Source organism: Ochotona princeps, chromosome 18 (assembly GCF_030435755.1).
Source record: "Ochotona princeps isolate mOchPri1 chromosome 18, mOchPri1.hap1, whole genome shotgun sequence".
NCBI lineage: Eukaryota > Metazoa > Chordata > Mammalia > Lagomorpha > Ochotonidae > Ochotona > Ochotona princeps.
The window spans coordinates 36,291,152-36,314,860 of record NC_080849.1 but is presented as its reverse complement, the minus strand read 5'-3'; positions in this window follow the sequence as shown (position 1 = coordinate 36,314,860).

Here is a 23,709-nt window from a genome sequence, read left to right as displayed (position 1 = left end):
AAGCCAAGATTCACAGAAGGAAAGCAATAGTAGACTCTGAGCACAAATAAACATTATTGTGACTAAAACAAGAAATATAAAATAATCAACAAAATAAGGACTTTTGCAGTGGGAAAAATTGATCAACTGAGCAAAGACCCAACTTAGAGAATGGGAGAAAAATGTTTCCAAGCTGCTCTTCTGATAAGCAGTTGATATAGAATATTAAGAATATAAAGCATTTAATATATAAAAATTCCTCTTCAAACAATCCAATTACAAGATAGACAATAGGTATATAGATGTAAACATCCATCTTGAAGTAAGAGACACAAAGTAGTACATGAAAAAATTCTCATCATGATTAATTAACATAAAAATTCAAATTAAACCACAAGGAGACATCACCTCACTCCAGGTGCTTTCAAAAATAGAATAGATTACATGTGTTGCAGATTAAAATGTAGAAAAAGGAACCCTTGTGCATCATTAATGGGAGTGAATCTGTACATGCATTGTGAAATACACTCAGGAATTTCCTCAAAAACTAAACATAGAACTGCCATCTGATGCAGCAATCCCACTTCTGGGGATACATCCAAGGGGACTGAGACCCGTCTGCATTCTCACGTTCATCACAGCACCACTCACATTACCCGGGACACCAATGCACCTTATGTCCTCATTCACTGGTGTCTGGGTAAGAAAATATCCTACTAATATTCCACATGGTATTCACCAGCTTTTAAAAGGTGAAATCTTGTCATTTGCAATAACATGGATTGAATTCCATGTCATTGTTTTAAGTGATATCACATAATCTTACTCAGATGTAGGATTTTAACATGTAGATCATTTCACAGGAGTTAAAAATATAATTGTAGCTACCAAAGGTTAGAAAGGGTGTAAGGGTTTTGGAGAAGGAGAGATGGATGAAAGTTCATTGATGGTTGACAGCTTCTAGCTAGACAAGTGTAACTAGTTCTCTGGTTTCATTGCACAGCCAGAAGACTGATAAAGTTAATTTACTTTGTATCTACTAAAGACATAAAACAAGATTTTGGGATACTTCTTGTTTACTTGAAAGGCACGATTACACAAACAGAAGGAGATAGGGAGAGAGAAAGAAAGAGAGAGAGACGGGGGAGGGGGTCCTCCATTGACTGGTTCACTCTGCAAATGGCTGAGCTGAGATCCAGAACCAGGGACCATGGATTTCTCCCAGAGATCTCATGGGGATGAGGGTTCCCAAGCACTTGAGTCATTATCTACTTTTTCAGCTCATAAGCAGAGAGCTGGATTGGAAGTGGAGTAGCCAGCCTACAAATTGGCACCCCTATTGGATTCCAGTTCTGCAACCTGAGGCCTCCAACTATACCACAGTGCAAATCCTAGGATGTTTTGTTAAAAATGGTCCCAACCAGAGACCATTGTGCTCAGTGAGATAAGCCAATCCCGAAAGGACGAAAGCCATATATTATCTCTGATATAAGGCAACCTTTATGCTAAATACAAGATCAATATATACATACATATAGGTAAACACATATGTACATGTATTCATTTAAAACAACTCTATAATGGAGACTAGCATACCGAGAAGTGAAGATACATTGCAGGATGCATTTTACCTCCTGAATTAAAGATGAACTCCCAATCAAACTGTTAGGTATACATTGACAACGGAATGCTAGACTTCAACCATTGTCTATATGTATATGCATATACGTATGTAACTATATATATATCTCCTTAAAATAATACAAATTTGTATAATATAAAATACAATTATATTAAGCCATTCATAACAAATTACATAAAAATGTATATCTTTGACACATACTAAAATTAAAAGCATGCAACATATGCAATGTAGATATAAATATATGTTACTATTTCAGTAGACATAAATATACACAACAAATTCCTTGGATGCTGTTCAGTACCTTTTGTTTATTATTATGAAAATATTCTTTAGAGATATGCAGTAATAACTTATTTGAAGCATCCTGCTCTCAAAGTATGTGAGTTTCTGAGATCATATTTTTAGAGAGCCAGGTTCACAATATTTTTTTCTTCATTTTCTGTAATAAATTATACGAAATAAATAGCAGTGAAGACTGAAAGCTCAAACAAATAAAAGTCTATGTGTGACTGATTTACTTTTTATCTCTGGAGGCGCTATTCTTTTCCTTTATCTTTCGTGCTACTTTAGTCAAATGGCCAGTAATATAAAGTATTTATGGTTTTCTGGATTGGAATTACAGCTTTTTGACCTACCAGGTTCTGGCTAGATTCTTGTCACAGTTTTTCATTTTAATGAATACAATAAACTTTTGAAGATGCATAGATTCTGATTTCTTTTACACTGGGACCTCAGAGAGTTTCAAAAACAATCCTTTTCCAAACAACAATTTCATACAGATTGCATTCATTTCCTGAAAAGAATACATTTCAAAGAATCACTCTGATTTTCAATGGAATAGAATAATGAGTTATTTTCAGAATATCTCCAATTTTAATATCATAAACTTATCTTCCTTAACCAGGCTTCCAAAATAATACATAAGGAATTGAATATGTAAACAATTTCATCTGTGCTCCTCCAGTTTTTTTAACAAGAATTTTCTCCCTGATTTTGAAATACTATATGTGGAAACAAATAAATTGTGCCAGAATTGTTTGCTTTAGACCCTGCACATTAGCCTAGTGGCTAAAGTCCTCGTGTAGCATGCAATGGGATCCCATATTGGCAATGATTTGTATCCTGGCTGCTCCAATTTCCTTCTTGCTCCCTGCTTGTGGCCAGAAAAAGCAGTGAAGGATGGCCCGAAGCCTTGGGACTCTGCACCCACGTGGGAGACCTGGAGGAAGTTCCTGGCTCCTGACTTCGGCTCCGCTCAGCACTGGTCGTTGCGGTTACTTGGGGAGTGAATCATCGGACGGAAGATCTTCCTCTCTGTTTCTCCTCCTCTCTGTATATCTGACTTTGCAATAAAAATAAATAAATCTTAAAAAAAAAAAAGCTGTCTGACTTGACAAAAAGGAACAACAAGAGAAAATGAAAGAAAACCATAAATTTTAATTAAATGTTATGTTGTTTTTTGGTAATAACAAATTATTTTGTTTTAATTGTTATTACTTAGTCATGAAAATACATGCATACAGTTGTATGCAAAATATTGTATGCATGAAAATAATGACATTTTGTCTATAATATATATTTATATTTTTATCACCCCATTATAAGCAATAAAATTTAAGTAAATTAAGAGCACAATTTCGAGTCTCTCAATTAGATAATACACCTGAAGCTGTTCTAAAGAAGATTAGGAAACATTACATGCAGAGCCCAAAAGAAGACAAAAATGATCTTATTATAACCCCCATAGTTTCAGCACCAACAAAGAATTTAAGCAGAGAATTAGCACAAGAAAATTTCTTCTGTTCAAGTTTGCCCATTTACACACTTGATATCTCAATGAAATTTTTAAATTGAAGTTAAAAAACATTTCATTAATTGTCCAGTATATTTAATATGGAAATAAAAGAAATATTTTAAAATACAACATTGGAAGTCATTTGAATTCTTCTGTGCGTCTGGATGAGAGCTACATTAGTTAGATGGCCATTAAGGAGCTCTTTTTTTGCCCTCTCTGCACCTTCTTACTCCCTTACTTCTTTATAGAGTTGGTCCATGACACTTATTTTAGTCAGATGGAGTATTATCAAGATTGAAATGGGCTCTTTAGTTGAGCCTACTATCCTGCACTTTAGCTTCCGCTGTGGAAAGCACATACTTCCCATAGCTTACAGACAGTTGGAGCAGATCTGAACTGGTTCCCTTGCTCCAAGCCAAACTCAAGCCAACTTAGGACAGATTTGCTGAATTCAACTGCAGTCAATCTGCGGATAGGAGTGAGAAAGAAGGGCTTTATTGTGTATACCACTCAGATTTTTTGTGGTTGTTCATCATGTAGCAGCAGATATTTAAAACAAGAAGTCAGAATTTTTAAAGGCAAAGAAAATACACAACCGTCATTATCACTGAAGTCACATCAGAAACTGTCTTCTAAGTTAATCCTTTGAATGTTTTTGTTTGAGTGTCACTTTTTCCTATCTGTATTATTGCTAATCGCCATAAAACACTTCATTGGCAGTGGAGCAGCATGGATCTTATGGGAGAGGAAAAGTTCTATGAATTATTTTTGTCTACACAGGAGACCCACTGCAGAACTGTGGCCTCGACTGAGTCGGTTCCCAATGGACATGTGTGTCCGATGCTGAAAAGAGTGATGTGAGCTGTTGCCTATGAGCACGAGCGAAGAAGAGCACTTCCAGATACGACTTCACAGCAGTTCAGCTCAAACAACCATCTTTAACCCAAGATGGATCTTTTAAAATGACTCCAGTATTCTCATCGTCATATTTTCTACATGATATTTGAATTTCAGAGAGCTAAGAAACAGCCAGTGAACAACAAGAAAAAAGCTGCTATTGAAAGAGGTAGAGCGTATAAGGCAGTACTAGTACGCACTCCTCCTCCGCACACACTTTCTCCGTGTATTTATTTCCATCTGAAGTCTTGTTCCATGTTCCCCATGGTGAAAACTCATCCTATATTCTGTAACCTAAACCATGAAGGGACTAATATGTTGGGTTTAGTAAATTATCACCATTGCAGAGATAAACATTTTATACTACAGTAGTTTATAAAATAGTTCAAATCTGTTCCAATTTGTGGTAGACCTCAGCTGACACTCTGAATAGGGTAATGTCAGCACGGCAACAGGGAGAGGCTGCCTGATCCCACCAATGGGACTAATCAGGTTATTGTGACCACTTGGGTCCATACCAAACAACAGATCATCTCGGCAAGTAGACGGAATTTGTTCTCTTGTACCCAAGTGAGCTCAAGTCAAAGCAGGTCCCTAATATTTTAGTATATGTTATATTTCTTAATACTAAATAGCCCAGGGCAAGTGGGTAACCAGTGACTTATTCCAATTAGTCATGCAGACTGTATGCCACCTGTAAACCTTGCGTCTTTTAGAAAGGAGTTTCCAAGAAAAAAATTATTGTTCCCTCAAGACTATCAACAGGTCTCAAAAACGCTTGGCATTGCCAGAATTTTAGGACCACCTCCGATGGGCTATTTTCTGTACAGGCTCACCACTGCTGAGAGAAGAATACCAACAGCAGTGATGTTGATGGCATGGCTGCTCATTCCTTTAAACCTTCTGATGCTTGAAGATTAATGTGCCATTAAAGCAACTGACAAGCATTCACTTATCGAATAATGATTTTCTAAATTCATAATTTATCATGTTATGTGATGTCACTAATTATGGAAAACTATAATTTACAAGGGTGGACTCTTTTCAGCTAATCACTGTCATTGGTTTGAATAGCTGTGGAGGAAATGAATATTTCATTGCACTGTACATCCTGGAGTTCACAGACTAGACAAAAAAAATGCCTGGTCCTTTATGTCCTTTCCATCATCATATAAACTGCATTATGAAGGACTTATCTATAAATATGAGTCCACAAGGTATATTAAGGAGAATATGAATGTGACCCATATGCATGCTGAGAAAAAGTACATAAACATTGTGAATTATGCTCGAAGAAGGCAAGATAAATAAGAACAAAAATAATAAAACAAAGAATGCTGTGAAAAACCAATTCAGAAAAGGAATTGGAGTGGTATTTTATCTAAAAGAGTTTTAATATGCCCAGAGCCCATGATTCATCACATTCATGGTGTGTCTTTTAAAACCAGATAGAAAATGCAGTATGCTAAGAAATATAATAACCAGTGTTATAAAACTAAATCTCAGTTAGACTAAGGGTGGCCTTTGCATAATGATAAAGTTTTGAGGGTAGAAAGACTTTTTATATTTTTCATTTATTAGTTATCTGAGAATAAAATCAAACACTATCCCCTCCAAAAAACATACACCGAGCTCATATGCACTATATACTTGTGCTAAAACTGCCTTTTTGGTCAGCGAAGAAAGAGATTCTGACAGATGTGTGGAAACAACTAAATGACAACATGGGAGAATATTACTGGTGTTAAAACAATTTTTCTTATGTATATGAATGTTTGTGATTGTGTACACCAATATTTGCATATATATGTATTGAAGGATGAAAGAAGCACCACATATTCTTCCCAAATTTCTAGAAATAGTTACTTTGTTAAAATTTACACCCATGGATATTTTCTTCAATAATAAATTCTAAATCTATGACATTCATGTAATTGTTAGATTATAAAATTATTTTAGTTTCTTAGAAGCAGATTGTTTATGTTGTCTATGGCATTGTTTAGTAGGACACTTGGCAAAATTTTAATCAGTGCTGCTTTATGAGACATTAATATACTACTCAAATGGGGCCCGGCATGGTCGCCTAGTGGCTAAAGTCCTCGCCTTGCACGCACCGGGATCCCATATGGGTATTGGTTCTAATCTCAGCAGTCCTGCTTCCCATCCAGTTTCCTGCCTGTGGCCTGAGAAAGCAGTGGACTGTCTAAAGCCTTGGAACCCTACCCACTTGGAAGATCTGAAAGAGGCTCCTGGGTTTAGAGCGGCCCAGCTCCAGCTGTTGTGGTCACTTGGGGAGTGAATCAGTGGACAGAAGATCTTCCTCTCTATCTCTCCTCCCTTCTGTATATCTGTATTATTTTTATTTGCAATAAAAATAATGAATAAATCTTTTTAAAAATATACTACTAAAATGGTCTTGAGTTTATTATGGCTATTTTTTACTGTTTATTTTTAACCTGAAGCTTTTTAATTTTTATCTATTTTGTAAAAAATCCATTAATACATTATATTCTCAGGATTACAGCAAATACAGAATTGCTACAAGGCAATCCTCTTTTGTAGCCATGATTTTCTGTATTTATAATATCATAAAATATGTGCTAACAACTAAATCACATGTAAACACATCAGCGATCTTTCCCAGCATCAGAACCTGTGTATACCTTTTATATTCCCTAGTGTCCAGAAAATATTTTTTTCACAGATACATGTATTATTAAGCTGTACAGATTGCACATTGTCCCTGATATTTTGATATTCTTTTGTTGTTTTCAAGGAAAATACATGTGACTGTTGAAAATCACTACTTATTACAATATCCCATGTTAAAATCCAAATGACTGGAGTTCATTTATTCATAACCTTTCAGACTCTCAAACGTGTTTTTAGTAGAATCTTACAACAATGATGAACCAATTCATCACACATTGTTTACTATGATAGCTGATGTGAAGAAAATAAACAATATAGAGAATTTATCTTCAGCTAAATCTGATGAAAGCAAGATAGCTAAATAAATAATTGTAATAAAACATGGTGCATTTTATGAAAAAGATAAATGTAAGGTATTTCTGAATCCAAAACCAGAAGTTTTTTTTCTGAAAAAGTGAACAAAAGGTGTTATTTGGAGATTTGAAATAAAAACATCAAAACACATGGGATACAGCCAAAAAAGCAAACAATCAATCAAAAACAACCCAGTACAGATTGGACTATTGGAGTTACACTTTCCATGTTGGCTTCCTTATATGAGAGAGAACATGGTATTCTCGCTTATATAAGGAGAGAGAATATATGAGTATATTATCTCATAAGGTATATATGAGTATATATATGAGTATATATCTCATATGGTATGTGAGAGAGAATATATGGTATCCTAAGAACAAAAGGTGTTCTTAGGAGATTTGAAAGAGTAACTAGATTTATATTGATAAAGAGAAGGATAAAGAAATTTTGGGTAAAGAGAATGGGATAACCTATAGAAAGAACTACTTTGTGGGGACAAGAATATAGACTTTGGAGGCTATATATTCCAATTTCGTTGTATTTCAATTTCATGCAATTCTTAAAGTATAGCAAAAAAGTAAATGAAATTTAAAAATATTGTTATATCTATTCTTATTTGTCTGGCAGTTTCTGTGGAGATAATAAACCAGTTGATGTAAAATGAAACCTACAGGCCAGTAAAGTTCAATTTAGGTAGTGTGAATAATGAGGATGAAAATGATACTGGGGTGTTGGTGCTAGTGCATGGTAATATATATGAAAGATATATGCGGAGAGGAAATGAGGTATATTTGGTTCTAAATTCAAACATTACATTCATTGTAAAAAGCTATAAATCAAAGGCATAACTAAAGGTTATAACAAAACTGAAGCTACAAGGAAAGTGAACAAAGGAAGCACATATTATAGTCATTTGCAGACTCTTTCATAAAACTTAGTGACTGCTTGCCTAGGAAAAAGCAGAAAAGAGGCAAGATGACGCAGAGAAGGTAAGGGTTTCAGATAAACTGACAGGAAGGTAGTTGGGTCTGCCAAAGTTGATATTCAAGCACATGCCACAAACCATTGGCCACCATTCCTTCCCAAACATCAAAGTGTCTGATTCCCTGATGGATTTTCTTATATCCAATATCTGTGTACAGAGGACGTAGAAGGAGTGCAAGATGAGAGAACAGCTGTTTGCTACTATCGATCTCACCTCAAGAAATCACACCCATCCTTTGTTTTTCTTTGTTCTTATTGCTGTGTTTTCAGTTTCACTTTTGTTCCTAGTTTGCTGTCAATGCTTTGGCCATTCCTATTGTGTATTTCTTTTATTTTTTTTATTTTTAAGACTTATTTATTTTTATTGGAAAATCAGATATACAGAGAGGAGGAGAGACAGAGAGAAAGATTTTCTGTCCGATGATTCACTCCCCAAGTGACTGCAGTGGCTGGTGCTGTGCTGATCCGAAGTCAAGAGCCAGGAACTTCCTCCAGGTCTCCCACACAGTTGCAGGGTTCCAAGGCTTCGGGCTGTCCTCAACCGCTTTGCCAGGCCACAAGCAGGGAGCTGGATGGGGAGTGGAGCTGCCGGGATTAGAACTGGCGCCCATATGGGATCCCGGGGCTTTCAAGGCGAGGACTTTAGCCACTAAGCCACAGCGCTGGGCCCTCCTGTTGTGTTTTTCTTGGTGCCCATACTTGTATATGAACGTGTCTGTTATCTCAGATAGACAAAAATGCACTTATTTTCACACATCATTCTTCTCCATTTTGTATTTTTACGTCTGCAGAAATCTGGATGAAAAATTTAATGGTTCATTGCTCACGTCAAAAGGATTTCAAGGGAGCTTCAAATGTTTGACTCTAACCACTTGGTAAAACAGAGAACAGATGCAAAGATTCCTGCAAAACATGGACCACTGGTGTTGTGAGAATGAGAGCTAACGTGAAAACTAGAAGGGAAGGTGGGCTTGAGTTGCACTTGATGAATGAGATACACATTAGTGACCAGGTAATTGAAGTTATAAAACAAGCTTTCAATAAATGTACCAAGCTGTTTGACCCAACCACATAATAGGTTTTGATATGAGTTTATTTATTTTAGCCGTATTTCGTAGAGAACTGAAGACAATAGCCCACATTGCTGGGAATATTGTGGAATATTGTGTGCCAGTGGGTGCTGTGGCCAGTGTCTGGTCCACTCCCAAAACTGACCCCTATGCACGTTCAAGAACATAATGACACTTCACGCTTTCACCAACCCCTCGTTCATGTTTAACTTACTTTATTTTACGTGGTAACCTCAAGCTTTTAATTCTTCACAAAATAAGGATTTGACAATTACTAAGTAACAAAAACATTGTTTTTTAGTAATATAGGTAAGGACTATAAACAATAATCCTCAAGATGCTAATTTCATTCAAACACATTTTTTTTATTTTTATATTTGTAAACCTCAGCTGATCATAGCCAACCACATATACAAATAGTTCACAAAACTGCTACATCAGAACTGAAATGTATGTGTATAAAAATTATCTGTAGCCACCTAATGATGCAATTGAAGGCTGAAACTTTTTTACACCTATATAAAAAAGACCTACTACCCAATCATTAACCTGTGCCCAATCTCTCTTTTCTTTTCCCAGTTTCTGGTAATCACCACTTGCAGTTTCTGTGAGATAACTGTTTCCTATATGTGAGTAAAACAGTAATATTCTTTCTTTGCTTGACCTATTTCACTCAACATATTGACCCTCAGTTACATTCAGAGGATTAGCCTGTCATGCCACAATCTTCCCTTTAAGAGTTTAGGATGAGAACTGCCATGTTGGATCAAGGGCTAAATTCTTGCCTTGCACATGTCAGAATCCCATACAGGTCCCAGTTTGTGTTCCGGCTGCTGCACTTCCCATCGAGCTCCCTGCTTGTGGCCTGGGAAAGCAGCAGGGGACAGCCCAAATCTTAGGGACCTTGTGCCCATGTGGGAAACCCGGAAGAGGCTCCTGGCTTCGGATTGGCTCAGCTGCAGCCGTTGCGGTCGCTTGGGGAGTGAACCCATGGCTGGAAGATCCTTCTGTCTGTAAATCTGATCTGCCTTTCCAATAAAAATAAATTACGATCTTAAAAAAAAAGAGTAAAAGATGAAGAATGACAATTTTGACATGTAACTTCTGAAGTTTCTTTTTGTTCTAGTATATTACCAATAAAAACTGTTGCGACGTTGCTACAGATAAATTAATTAAACTAAAAAAGATGGAAACACACAACGTATATAACATGCAATGTACAATACTGCGGATTCACAAAGGGGTCTGACAAGAACACAAAATGTGTTCCCACATGTGAAGACACAAAAGCAGGCATAGAGAGCAAATAGGGATTCACCAGGAACATCAAAGTGATAGAGTGATTGTTGTACTTCAGTGGACTATCTAGATTATTATATTGGGGGTTGTTTGTGGATTTTTTTTAAAGATTTATTTTATTTTATATGAAAGGCAGTGTTACGGAGACAAGAAAAAAGAGAGAGAATATTCCATCTACTGGTTCATTCTTCAAAGCTTTCACATCCTCCACTGCTTTCCCATGCGATGAGCAGGGTGCAGTGTCAGAAGTAGAGCAGCTGGGACACTGACACGTGCGATGACAGCCCTGCAGGTGGAAGCTTAGCTTACTATGCTGCATTTAAGTGATGCTCAGTTGTTGTGAATGTAAGAGGGCTAAAAACTGACACAACCAAAAAAACGTTACACAAATCTTAGGAACGTGAGGGAAGGAAAATATTAACCACAAAAACAAATACATAGGTACCTTTTATAATAGAAAGTTTTAAATAACATTGAGAACAAAAATATCTAGAGGTAATCATTTAGGAATGTTGATACATGCAGAGACAACTAACCGAGGCTCAGTGTGTGTAAAGTGCATTCTCCACGGATTAGAAATCAATCAACAGGGCAGTCTTATGTTTTCACTGCAGCCTTTTCACAATACAGCTGTTTGCTGAAATTGTGTATTATGTAATTTTTAAAGATTTAAAAACGAACGAGATAAAATACTCTTCAAGATTATAGTACAAAAACAGACAGAACAAACTTTTATGAAGTAGAATAAAATTGGCACAGGATTAATAATTGAAATCCAAGACCTATATACTGCAAAGCTCAGATTGAGTTCCAATAAAGGACTGAGAATTCCTAAACATGCACTGTATGTGGAACCATGTGTGAAGATAAATAATGAAGCATGTCTCTAAACATGGTAAAAATTAATTCACATAAAAAGTTAGCCAATCAAAAGATGAATGCAAAAAGAGAAAGTATAGTGATGATAGCTAAAACTTCACAATTAAAACACAGAATAGCTTGATAATTGAAATAAATGAGAGTGGAAGTGGGAAAACATGCTACTGTTAAATGCCTTTCAAAGGAGGTCTAAAATTGATACATGAATTGAAAAAAGTAAAGCATAAACAGAGGAAACCTTATTGACTTTCTCATAGTTTCCATAAATAAGAAGGAACCAAGAGGAAATATTTATCAGTATGTACAATTCCTTTGGATTTTTTTGTTTCTGCAATTAAATTATTGCATAACTTACTAGATTCACATGCATAACACAGTTTTTATTACCTTTTCCAACCATGCTTCTAGTTCTGACTGTTCCTATTGCGTATGAGAGAGGGACATCTGAATGCTGCCCACCTCTGGTTATCAATAGTAATTTTGGAGGTATTATTTCCTTCTTTGTACTCAAGTTTATTGCTTGAATTTTTTATAATAATTCTGAGTTGTATATTTTTTTAAAAAAAGATTAAAAATTAGTAACCAAAAATTCTATTAAAAAATGAACTTTCCCCCAACTGACAATAGCTAACAGTAACGCATTGCATATTTCCAAATGTACGAGTATTATTCCTCAATTAAATATGAGAAGGCTAGGGGGAAAGAAGAAAAATGAATTAATATTATTGGGGAAGGATCTCAGCCCAGGCTTTTTATCACATAGATCGACAGACATTTCCCAGAATAATTGAAAATCATGCTTACTTCAGTTGGATGGTCCGAGGAATTCCTCCCCCAAGTAGTTTATCTTCAGTTGTCCTCTTTCTGCCCACCTTCTGCATGACAGGAGAATCATCAGTCTGACAGAACATCTCGTCCTACTCTGTGCACAACAAACTCCATTCTCTCAAGCCTGTCATAACCTCATTTTCTCCCTTAACTGGTTTCCTATGGTGTCAAATATCCCTGGGTACAGAGAGTGGCCCTGGCATTTTTAGTTTATCCACTTTCATGACGATCTCCAACATGTATCCAGCCAGGCTTCTTTTGCCCCTTCCAATTCAGGGTATGTTTGTTGCTGTAGGTGTTGCTGTTGTTTCTTGGAGGCCGCCTTCTACCCTCACCCTGCACATGTATTTCTGAACCACAGTTCCCATCTGATATTGCCCTGTGGGCCTCCTTTGTTCTGACTAGTTCAAGCTCTTAGACTTGATTTGCAGTGCATAGAGTCTGGGAATCTCAGCCGCCCTCTTCATTGTACCCTCTGATGTAAGACAGTTCCTGAGGGGTCCATGTGCCAGATAAAGATCAAACAAGATTCAAAAAGTTGTCAGTAGAATTGCTAACCAAAGACAAATGTATTCACTAAGTGAAGTAACTAAAGCAGGGAACACATTCAAAAACAGCAAATGATCAGTGAAAAAGTGTAATTGGAAGAGAAGATGTCTCTTTATTAATGAGAGAAATGCTTACCAATAAAAAATACAATGAGACATGATTTCTAAAGCAGTTAAAAGCCAGGTGGTTAAGAATCTAAAATGTGGTATTATTTTAAGCAGGCCAGTCCTCACAGGATCTAAATCTGTACTTGCAGCAGTACAGAATCTTTCACGTTCTAAGACTAACTTTGTCAACCAGTTTTGATAACAGCTCCTGCTGCCAGGGAATATTCCCTGTGCTAGAATGCTCACCTAGAGCCAAGTCTCATATCGGTTATCACTTCTGGAATGCACAAATTATCTGGTATAGAAAAGCAAATGGAAATAAACACACCATTCAGGTTTTTCTTTTGAAGACTTACTCTATTTTTATTGGAAAGCGAGATACACAGAGAGGAGGAGAGACAGACAGGGAGATCTTTCGTCCGCTGATTCACTCCCCAAGGGGCCACAACAGCTGGAGTTGCACCATTCTGGAGTCAGGAGTCAGAAGCCTCTTCCGGGTCTCCCATGCAGGTAGGGTTCTAAGATTTTGGCTTTGGGCCAACCCAGAAAGCTTTCCCAGGCCATAAGCAGGCAGCTGGATGGAAAGTGGGGCCACCAGGGTTAGACAGGGGCCCAAATGGGATCCCGGTGCATGCAAGCCGAGGATTTCATGTGCTAGGCTATTTGCCTGACCCTCAGTTTTCCTTCCACCAGATTTTCTTCAGAAACTCTCAAATTGCCTGTGACATTCATGATGAGCAGATGGAAACTAGATTCTAACCACTGTGCTTGTTTTATTCTTTTCAGACAAATGATTTATTGCACGGATATTCGCACCCCATACCTGGTTCTGGCTGATGAGCTACTCTGAACACCACCTCGTGCACTTCTCATGAATTCTGTGGTTCTGCTCACATTCTGTTTTTCACACCCAGTTCAGCACATCTAAGATCCTTCTGCAACAGAAAGGAGGTCACTCAGTGTCTATAACATTGTTATATACAGTCAGTGAAGCAGGTAGGCACCTCCCCTAGCACATGAATGTTGTCTATTCTTCACTTAACTCTTGAATCGACTCAGCATCTGAGAACCCAAGGTAGTTAGCTTCTCTCTCACACCTGCCCTGCAGACAAGGCAAGGAAAAGAGTTTTGAGTATCAGGCACATGAAACCTGTCACAAACAGAACTCTGTAAGATCTGATTCCTAGATTCCATGTGTATATGTGACATTTCTTCTTTTATTTCCTTTCAAACCTTTACTGTGGCATGCCAGGAGATGATTTGCAGAATTTGCTGGGAGCCTTTCTAGCATTTTCAAAACTAGAGAAGGGAAAAAATATTTTACCTGCTGAGAAAGGACAGATAGAAGCAAGTCTAAAGATTTGAAGAGGGCCAAAAGTGTAGGAAATCAGGGATTAATTTACCAGATCTGATGACAATTCCCACTTGGCTCTGAGGCAAGAATCAGACTTCACTCTGAGTCAGTACAGAACCTAAGCAGCAAACACAAAGAACAATAGAAATATAACTGCTAACTTTCAAGTGCTTTACTTAGCTTAGCTGTTAAGAACACAAGCTCACAAATCAAGTTCAGGAATTAGATTGACTCTATCATTAACTAGTAATAATTGGCAGATACATTTAAAATTTCTGTGCCTGAATCATCATATGCAAAACAGGACTAATTGTAACTAATTGAAACTAATACCAAAAGGAGTTGCAATAAAGAATATTCAGCAGAAAAAGCAGAGATAATCCATATGTATCTCATGAAAATGCCAGCTTTATGTACTTTCCTGGTCCTGAGAACATGCAAGAAACATGAAAGTGTAAGAACCTTAGTGAATATTAACATCTTTTCTTTCATCACTACCAACTGCAAATAATGAACAGACTTTGTAGAAACAAAGAGACAATCTTGTGGAATTTTCTTCTACCTAGATAGGCAACCCACCTCAAACTAACCAAAAGGTAGAAGAAGCAAGCAGTCTTAACCTCTCACTGAGAATAATGTCCCCTGTGGATGAGAACTGCCATTCTAATTCCAAGAGTGTTCCCAGAAAAAATAATGGGACTTCTTGAGTCTTCATTCAGTGACTGGGGCAAGACCACCCCAGTACCAGTTACAAATGGACCCCATGTATGAAAATACAGATGGTTTCTTGTCATGAGTTTTGCTCTATCTGTACAGGAAAGGCCCTGCTAAAGATTAAAGTATTCATCCATGGGAGTTGTTTAAAACCATCCTGGGAAGTCACCGCCACCATCATCATCGTTGTCAAGAGTAGCTAACACTTCTTGCAATGCAGCACATCTATTTATGCATTAAAATCCTAGTTCTAAAAAAAATCACTAATAACTCTTTTTCTCACCCTACTGAATGAAAAAAAAGGTCATGTACCTACATACCAACATTATCTCTACCTTCGTTTATCTCTAAGAATCAACATTTTCTTTAGTTCTTAGCTTATATTTGGTTTTTAACAACCAACTTTGAGTTAAAAGAGAGTTTAATCATGTGACACAACTTCTCCAAATCTCAGGGTTCCTCTTTGGGAACCAGGTGTTAACACCTACCCTGACGGGGGAGTTTAAGATATTGTCAGGTAAGTGTGCATTGCCTTAGAAAATATTGGTATTTCAAGGGCTCCCAAATTCCAGAGACACGACGTCTGAATCCATTTTCCCCTGTTCATTCTGTTCTAGATTCTGAGAAAAGATATGGTGATATCACTCTTTCACTCAAAACCATCCTATGTTTCCTTGCTTCTGAGTAAAATCTGAGACTATTACAATGGACCCCAAGAACCCAGAGATCTGACGTTGTATCCCATGATCTGTCATTGTAATCACTCCCTGAAAGCAATTCAATGCCCTTGCCCTCACCTCCCTCCCCTAATCATGTTAGTCAGGTAAATGTCAAAGCTGAGAAAAAAGGGGCAGCGGCAGGGGCAGGGGTGGCTTGTCTCTCTTATTCCTGTCCCCGACCTAAACAATTGACCAGATTGAGAGGAAATGTTCATTCTGCCTTGACATTGTATTCTGCATGGCATATAATCATCAAATGGCTGTTTTCATTTTTCTTACAGGAGTTCCCTTCATCAGTGTTCTTTCCCCTCTCCAAATGCTTCTTTCACCTTTCTTATATTTCCTCTTACCAATCAACAACCAGGCTTGGTAACAAAAACAGACATGACCCTGCCCACTGTCAGATCTACCAGCCTGCAATGTGTTCCCTGTAAGCTTTGGCTTCCCTTGGTTTACAAGGGAGGAATTTGTAATATTGTAAACCTTACCTTATATGGGACATCAGCCCAACTTGATGTTTCAAGGACTTTTCATCCACAATTGCCTTCAAATTGTCCAAATCATTTTTGTCTTCATAAATGAAGATTGCAATGTCCCTGATAATCAATGGTGAAAATTATTTTCCCCACATCATTTAATAATTTAATCAATTTTTCTGAAATTACCAGTGATTATCTATATTTTGGGGATTGCACTTAGATGCCCAAGTAGATTCACCTGATAAACTCCCTTGCCAAAGAAATGCAAAGACAATTTGATCAAGCCAACTTTTGCCTCCGCTGGTGAACTCTAAAATTCAAAGGACTTACATTTGAACTTGTTTTTTTTTTCAAGTATGATTTTCAAGTATGATTAAATATTATAAATTTCATTTCACATAATGAATCATTACCCCATTGGTGCAAACAACAATTATTTGGTTTCACAGAGGATTACTGGATAGGTAAATGATCAAAACTGTATTCTTTGGAGAAAACAGAGTATCCAATTCATCATTTGTTTATCAATATAGAGTCTCAAAGCAAACAAGAATTTACATTCACTGAGAAAAAATATTTGGAATATAGACTGCAGAGTTTTAGGTTGTCTGGGTACTTTTAATTTGTGGCTGAAATTGTAGAAGTGAGATGGAAAATCTACTACATCATATAAAAAGAACAAATTCTTCCATATTGAAAAGGTAATCATATCCTGGATTATATATTACTTCTCTTAAAGTAAAGGGCTTTTGAATTTACCTTATAAAGATAAGTAAGTACTGGTGTAAATCATCACAGCAAATTTAACACAAAATACAGGAACTTTTCTATTACAACAAGTGTAGTGTTAGGGTTCTCCAGTGAAACAGAGCAAATGGGGCCTATATAGGTTGATAGAAGGTGATTTAGTGCAGGAATTGGCTAACATTATTACAGAAAACAAAGAAGCTCACAATCTCTAGTCTACAAATTGGAGATCTGTGAAAGCCAGGGGCATAGTTCAATGTGAGTTGAAGTCCTGGGAGTTTGTGGATGTCCAGGAGTTTATAGAAGGCCCAATCCAGTTAAGGCCAAGGGTCTGAGGACCAGCTGGTGGCAGAAGTGGGATAAAGGTTTGTTGGTATAAATTCGCAGGTCTCAGGGCCCAAGAATCCAGAAATCTGATTTATGAATGAGGAAATCACACGTCCCGGCTGCAAAAAAGGACTCATCCTTCTTTTGCTATATTGTTCTATGAGGGCCTTCAATATCTTAGACAATGATGAAGCACATTGATGAACACAGAGCTTCACTTTATTAATGCAGGTGCTACTTTTTTTTTCACACAATCGGCTTCCTGATACAGGTATAAAAAATGTTTTGCCACCTGAATATCCCTTAACTGACTCAGCTTGACAAAAAATGCTAACCAGAACATCTGTGCTAGATTTTTGAAAAGTACCAACAATAATTATCCATACTTGAGGGCTAGAGTGACATCTCAGCACACTTATGAAATGTACACTGGGACCTGGCGTAACAGCCTAATGGCTAAATCCTGACCATGCATATGCTTTTGCTTTTTAGGAAAAAAGGACAGTGGCTTTTTTTACGACACTAATATGCTGATTTGTTCCACAATATGGAGAAAGAACCAAAAAGACAAAATTTTAGGAACTTGAGAGAAACTTAGGAACGTCTATCAGTTTTAGAAGGTTTGAGGAAAGGGAGTTGTATGCTGTGTGCCTTAGTTGTATTTGCTGAGTCTGAAAAGAGCCATAAAAGACAGTAAAAATTCAGCAGAATTCTCTATTAGGGGCTCGTTTATATGATAATTTTTAGAGGGAGCTCATAAACCTGTAATGTCAAGTAATCATGCAAAGTAAAATTTGTCTTTTTCTTTGTTAAAAGAATAGATTGGATTTAGGACTCTTAACAAGGGATAGTAAAAGGTTATTTTTTAACCTTCTATGTCATCAGCTCAGAAAGTTGAGATTTCATATTTCACCTGAATCATCTTTGCTGCCTTATCATGTACTTGGTTATCCATCGTTGCTTATGTAAGTGCCATAGTTTCTTTTTTTTTTAAGATTTGTTTTATTGGAAAGTCACATATACAGAGAGGAGGAGAGACAGAGAGAAAGATCTTACGTCTCCAAGTGAGCACAACGACCGGTGCTGCGCCTATCCGAAGCCAAGAGCCAGGAACTTCTTCCAGGTCTCCCACATGGGTGCAGGGTCCCAAAGCTTTGGGCCATCCTCAGCTGCTTTCCCAGGCCACAAGCAGGGAGCTGGATGGGAAGTGGAGCTGCTGGGATCAGAACTGCCTCCATATGAGATCCCAGCAAAGTCAAGGTGAGGACTTTTGCAACTAGGCCACGGCGCTGGGCCCACCAATAGCTTTTCATCCCTTGCTTTTAGTTCTCAGCTAACTTAGCATTCCCAAGAAAAACCCTGCTTGGCAATGATGGCTTATCACCTATGTTACATTTCTAGGAATAGCAGTTTTTCTACTTACTACATATTGGAGTCTTTATTTAGTAGAAGGTGAAACTCGTGACTATAAAGTAAATCAAAAGAATTTCATTTCAATTGTTAAATGTAAAATAAAAAGGGAAGGAGCAGGAAGGATGGAAATTTGTTCCCTTCTTTATGTAAGCTTTAAAAATGACTGAAATGACACCAAGCATAATTAGAGGAAATTTGTTTTTGAGAACTTAGTTAAAATGTTTCCTTCTTAGCACAATTCTTATTTCTTAATACAGTTCCATACACAGTATGAGAGCTCTTCAAATAATTCATGGGAAGTTCTTGTCAAGAAAAAAGCAAAGCACATATTTCTAATACGTTTCCGCTAAAACAAACTTTTCCTTAATTACATTGTTCATGAAATGGTGAAGTTCTCTCACTTGTAACAAATGAGTCAAATAGACTGAGTCTTTTTTTTTTCTTTAATATTCATTTATTCATTAATTACATTGCATTACATGACTGGGATTCCCCCCCCTTCACCCCAAACCCTTCCCCCATCATGAATTCCTTCACCTTGATGCATAACCACAGCTCAAGTTCCGTTGAGATTCCCTAATTAAAAGTTTACACCATACAGAGTCCAGCATCCCACTTGTCCAGTTCAAGTTCAACGGCCTCTTAGGGAGGCCCTCTCAGGTTTGTAGGCAGAGCCAGCAGAGCGTCACCTCGATCAATTAGAAGCTCCAACATATCATCAGCAACAGTCCAGGTATGATGAGGCTGGTGCAGAGTCCACTGATTGACATAGTCCATCTTAGGGTTTCCCCTTGTCCAGTTTTCCGCTGCAAGCATAAAGCTGAGGTGGTTGATTCATCTACTCCATTTTCCATCTTTTTTTGATTAATGCTTTGATTCCTCCATTTTGTTCAGGGGAATCCCCCTAAAAAAAACTTTGAGGCATTCCCAGTCCAGACTCCTACATGTACTACTAGTAAGCACAGTGCCCGCCACCATCCATCACTCCGATCAGCTGATGGTTTTAACCCCTGGGTTGGTTCTCTTCTGAGCCCCGACCTCTATTGGAACCAATGAGTATCGCATCTCTCCCCGGCTCTGCCCATCACACTCTCGTCCCTCACCTAAACCAGTGGGAGGAGTGCTGGTCGGGTGTTGCATTCCCTGCTAGCACAGGCCATTTCACCTTGGCATTTTGTGTTTTATACTGTTTTTTTTTTTTTTTTTTTTTTTTTTTTTTTTTTTTTTTATCGCAACCAAACCCGGCCAGGCCCCCACACAGTTTCAGCACTTGGGCTTGCCAGTGGATGACGTGAACCGACTCAGCCTGGTCTGCCCCAACCCGAGCCAAGTGTATTCCAGTGGGTCACATTCCAAAGCCTCTTCTGGGTTATTTACCTCCATGCTTCTTGCGTTTATTTGTAGAGTCAGTGTCCTGTCAGAGGATCTGTTCAGGTTCCTCCCTCCGACTCCTTCATGGTGTTGGGCTTCACGCATTCCAGCAGGTCCTTCAGCCAGCTCCGCTCTTCAATCCGTTCTGATTCCTGTTGTTGAGAGTTTCAGCCCAGCCACGGCTCGTCCATACCCACGCATATCTCATATATGGCTCAGATGGGGTTGAGGCCTAGCCGAGCCCGTCCAACGTCTATCCTGGTCCTCCAGAGCACCAAACTGTGCTGTGGTCTAATCCGGCATGGTGCGTCAAAGCCGAATTGATATTTGTGCCAAGGGATTACAACTGTGACCCGACCAGAACTCAACCTCCCTCCAGTTCCTGTGCACAGGAACTGAGTCTTTATTGTACACGAAATGACAAGTGTGAGGATATGAGAGGTTCAATGGCAGGGTTTTCTAGCTTCAAATCCCTCTCCAAGACACTAAGCCAGACTCCCAGGCTGGCTCTGCACACCACTTCCCAGTGAGATCTGATTTGTTGTTGAGGAAGCACCTGTGACATAATACTGACTGGTACTCCTTTCTTAACATTACATGATGTTTCTGATCTGTAGCCTTTTCCCCTTTGTTTGAAAAAAAAAAAGATGAACATAATTCTTTATCAGTATATTAGCAGAACTGTAGTAATGACATAAAAGGGAAAATTACATAAAATATAATACAGTATTTTGACTGCAATAAAAAATGGGTTTTTTTGTTACGGTTTGGTTGTTTATTGTCTGGTAAAATACACAAATAATGTACACATATATAGTAATAATATATTTTCAAGGTTTTTGTGCCTTTTCTAACAAATTTAACATCACTGTAATAAGTCTAGGTATTATAATAAAATTCAGAATCATGCCATCATTTCTATTAAAGCAATAGTAATAAAATTGTAAAATGTTAGAATACTTGAATTATGGAGTACACATACAAATAAATTCTTACTAAACATTTTTCATAATACATACAATTGCTAATTTGCTAGAAGAACATGAGCAAAAAGTTATGCTATGAAGAAGAGAAGGTTTTGGAAAACACCATGAAATCATAAAACAGTCCCAAAATAAATAGCCAATTTAAACGAAAACATTTATGTAATTCTAACATATTTTGCATATGGATATAAAATAAAATTGTTTTGAAAATTCCAGTGTAATTTTATAGGATTGAGAGAGTCAACATAAAATTATGATAATGTAAAACTCGTTGCAGAGATGGAAAATAAGATCAAACTTAACATAAGATCATTTGGTGTAGATTATTGACATGTTTTGATTATTTTTGTTTACACAATTTGTCAGGTCATTTGATTTAGATTTTTTAGTATACTTTGTTTTACTTATTTACACAATTTGTCAGCATCAAATGAAAGTCATTTATGACATACACTGACAACCTGTGTGCTTGAAACTTCCAAATTCCAGGCTATTTTGGCTCATAGATCTGAAGGAGAGATAAGTGAAGGTTACTAAAGCAGTAAATTCTCATTAACCTAGAGGGGATATGAACTGAAGCGAGAAAAGCAGATTCGTTGCACAGTGCGTGTTATGTGTGAGATGTGTTGGGAAAAAATCAAACAGCTTGAACATCCATTTGGACATTATTGCATTTAGAGAAAATTAAGAGGTGTGAGAAAATTTGGCAGAGATTTATAAAATGCTTCCAAACCACCGTTCAGCTGAAGTCTGTGATGGGGGGGGAGGAGGAAGAGGAGGAGGAGGAGAGAGAGAGAGAGAGAGAATGAGAATGAATGAATCCGTGTTCAGCTCTGCAAATAAAAATGCTTAAAATGTACGTACATTTGTAGCTCAAATATTGTATTTTAAGGAACTTATCCCAAGTTAATACAGGAAAAATGTCTTTAAGATAGCTGCATACAATAACAATATTTTCAAAAAGAAATAACATGATACCATCAATAAGGGCTTTTGGATGAAGGATACATAGTGTATGTATACAATAAAATACAATATAGTCAAAAATGATAAGAGCATACATTGCTGATACGAAGTGAAATCTAAGATTTTAATTTGAAGAGTTGAATACAAATGCTGGACCATAAACTATAATCTTGAAGAAAAACGTAAAAGACTATTATGAAGCCTCAAAATTTTTCAATGGAATATGAATTAAAAATAACATTAATTTTTCTTGAAGTTTTTAAGATCCCTTGAGTGTCAATAGCTGTAGGGTCACACATTCAGTTTATAAACTGAAAGTAACTAAGAAATTCCTAATAATGTTTACTTTTGGGTTGGGGTGGACAACTAAATATCTTTGTCAAGTATTGACTGTTTTAATAGATTTCATTCTCTTTTTCTCAACATATCAATTATATTTCTGTTATTAATTGCTCTGGTTATTGCTCTAGAGTTTATAACCTGTTTGCTTTTCTATACTTCTTCCAAGGACTTGCTACTGCCTTATGACATACTAATTCAATTTCCCCACCACATTCTTTGTTTCACTGAAGCATACAAAGTAACTATTGCTATTTTTATTTTGAGCTGTCATTTATCTGATCAGAAGGAATAGAAAATTGGCCATTTTGTTTTAGATTCATGTAAACCCTCCTAGAGTCTCTCATTCTTTAGGTAGAGCCCTGTTTCTTAGCGTCATCATTTTTCATCTCGGAGAACTTACTTTGACATTTCATCCGGAGCAGGCCCACTGTCAACAAATTCCTCTGCTTTTGCTTGTCTGAAAAAGTCCTTAATTCTTTTCCCTTTCAAAGATAATTTTAATGAAGACAGAACCAAATTCAGTGTTTCTCTTAACATTTTCATAACATGACATGTTTTATTTTGTTTGTTTTCAATGTTTCTATTGAATAATCTGGTATAGTTCCTATTCTTTCAAGGATAAGGTCCTTCCTGTGTCTCAAAAATTTCTCCTGATTTTTGGTTGGTTTCTGTCACTAATTTTGGAAAACTCTCAAATCACAATTGCTTCAACACTTACTTTTGTTTCTCTCCTACATATCCTTCTTATGTTCCCATTATATGCCTACTACATTTTTTTTGTAATTGTCCCACCCTTCTTGGATATCTTTTACCCATTTGCGTTTTCAGTTTTGCAAGTTTTTGATTAACGTATCTTTGAATCCCATCGGTTTTTCATGACCAGCACACTGCCAGATCCTTCAAAACACTCATTTCTCTGAGTGCTTTTTGTTCCTTCCATGCTTTCTTAGAGCATCTTTCTCTCTGTCTACATTACACAATGAATGATAAATGGCTTCCATTTCTTTTTAGAACTCTTGCCATTTGAATCTGCCATATGACAACCCCAACCTTATAATTTCAAAATATTTCTTGTGTTGAATTCTGGTTCTTTCATTTTTTTAAAGATTTATTTATTTTTCTTGGAGAGGCAGATGTACAGAGGGAAGGAGAGACAGAGGTGAAGATCTTCTGTCCACTGATTCACTCTCCAAGCAACTGCAATGGCTCTAGCTGAGCTAATCAGAAGCCAGGAGCCAGGAGCTTCTTCC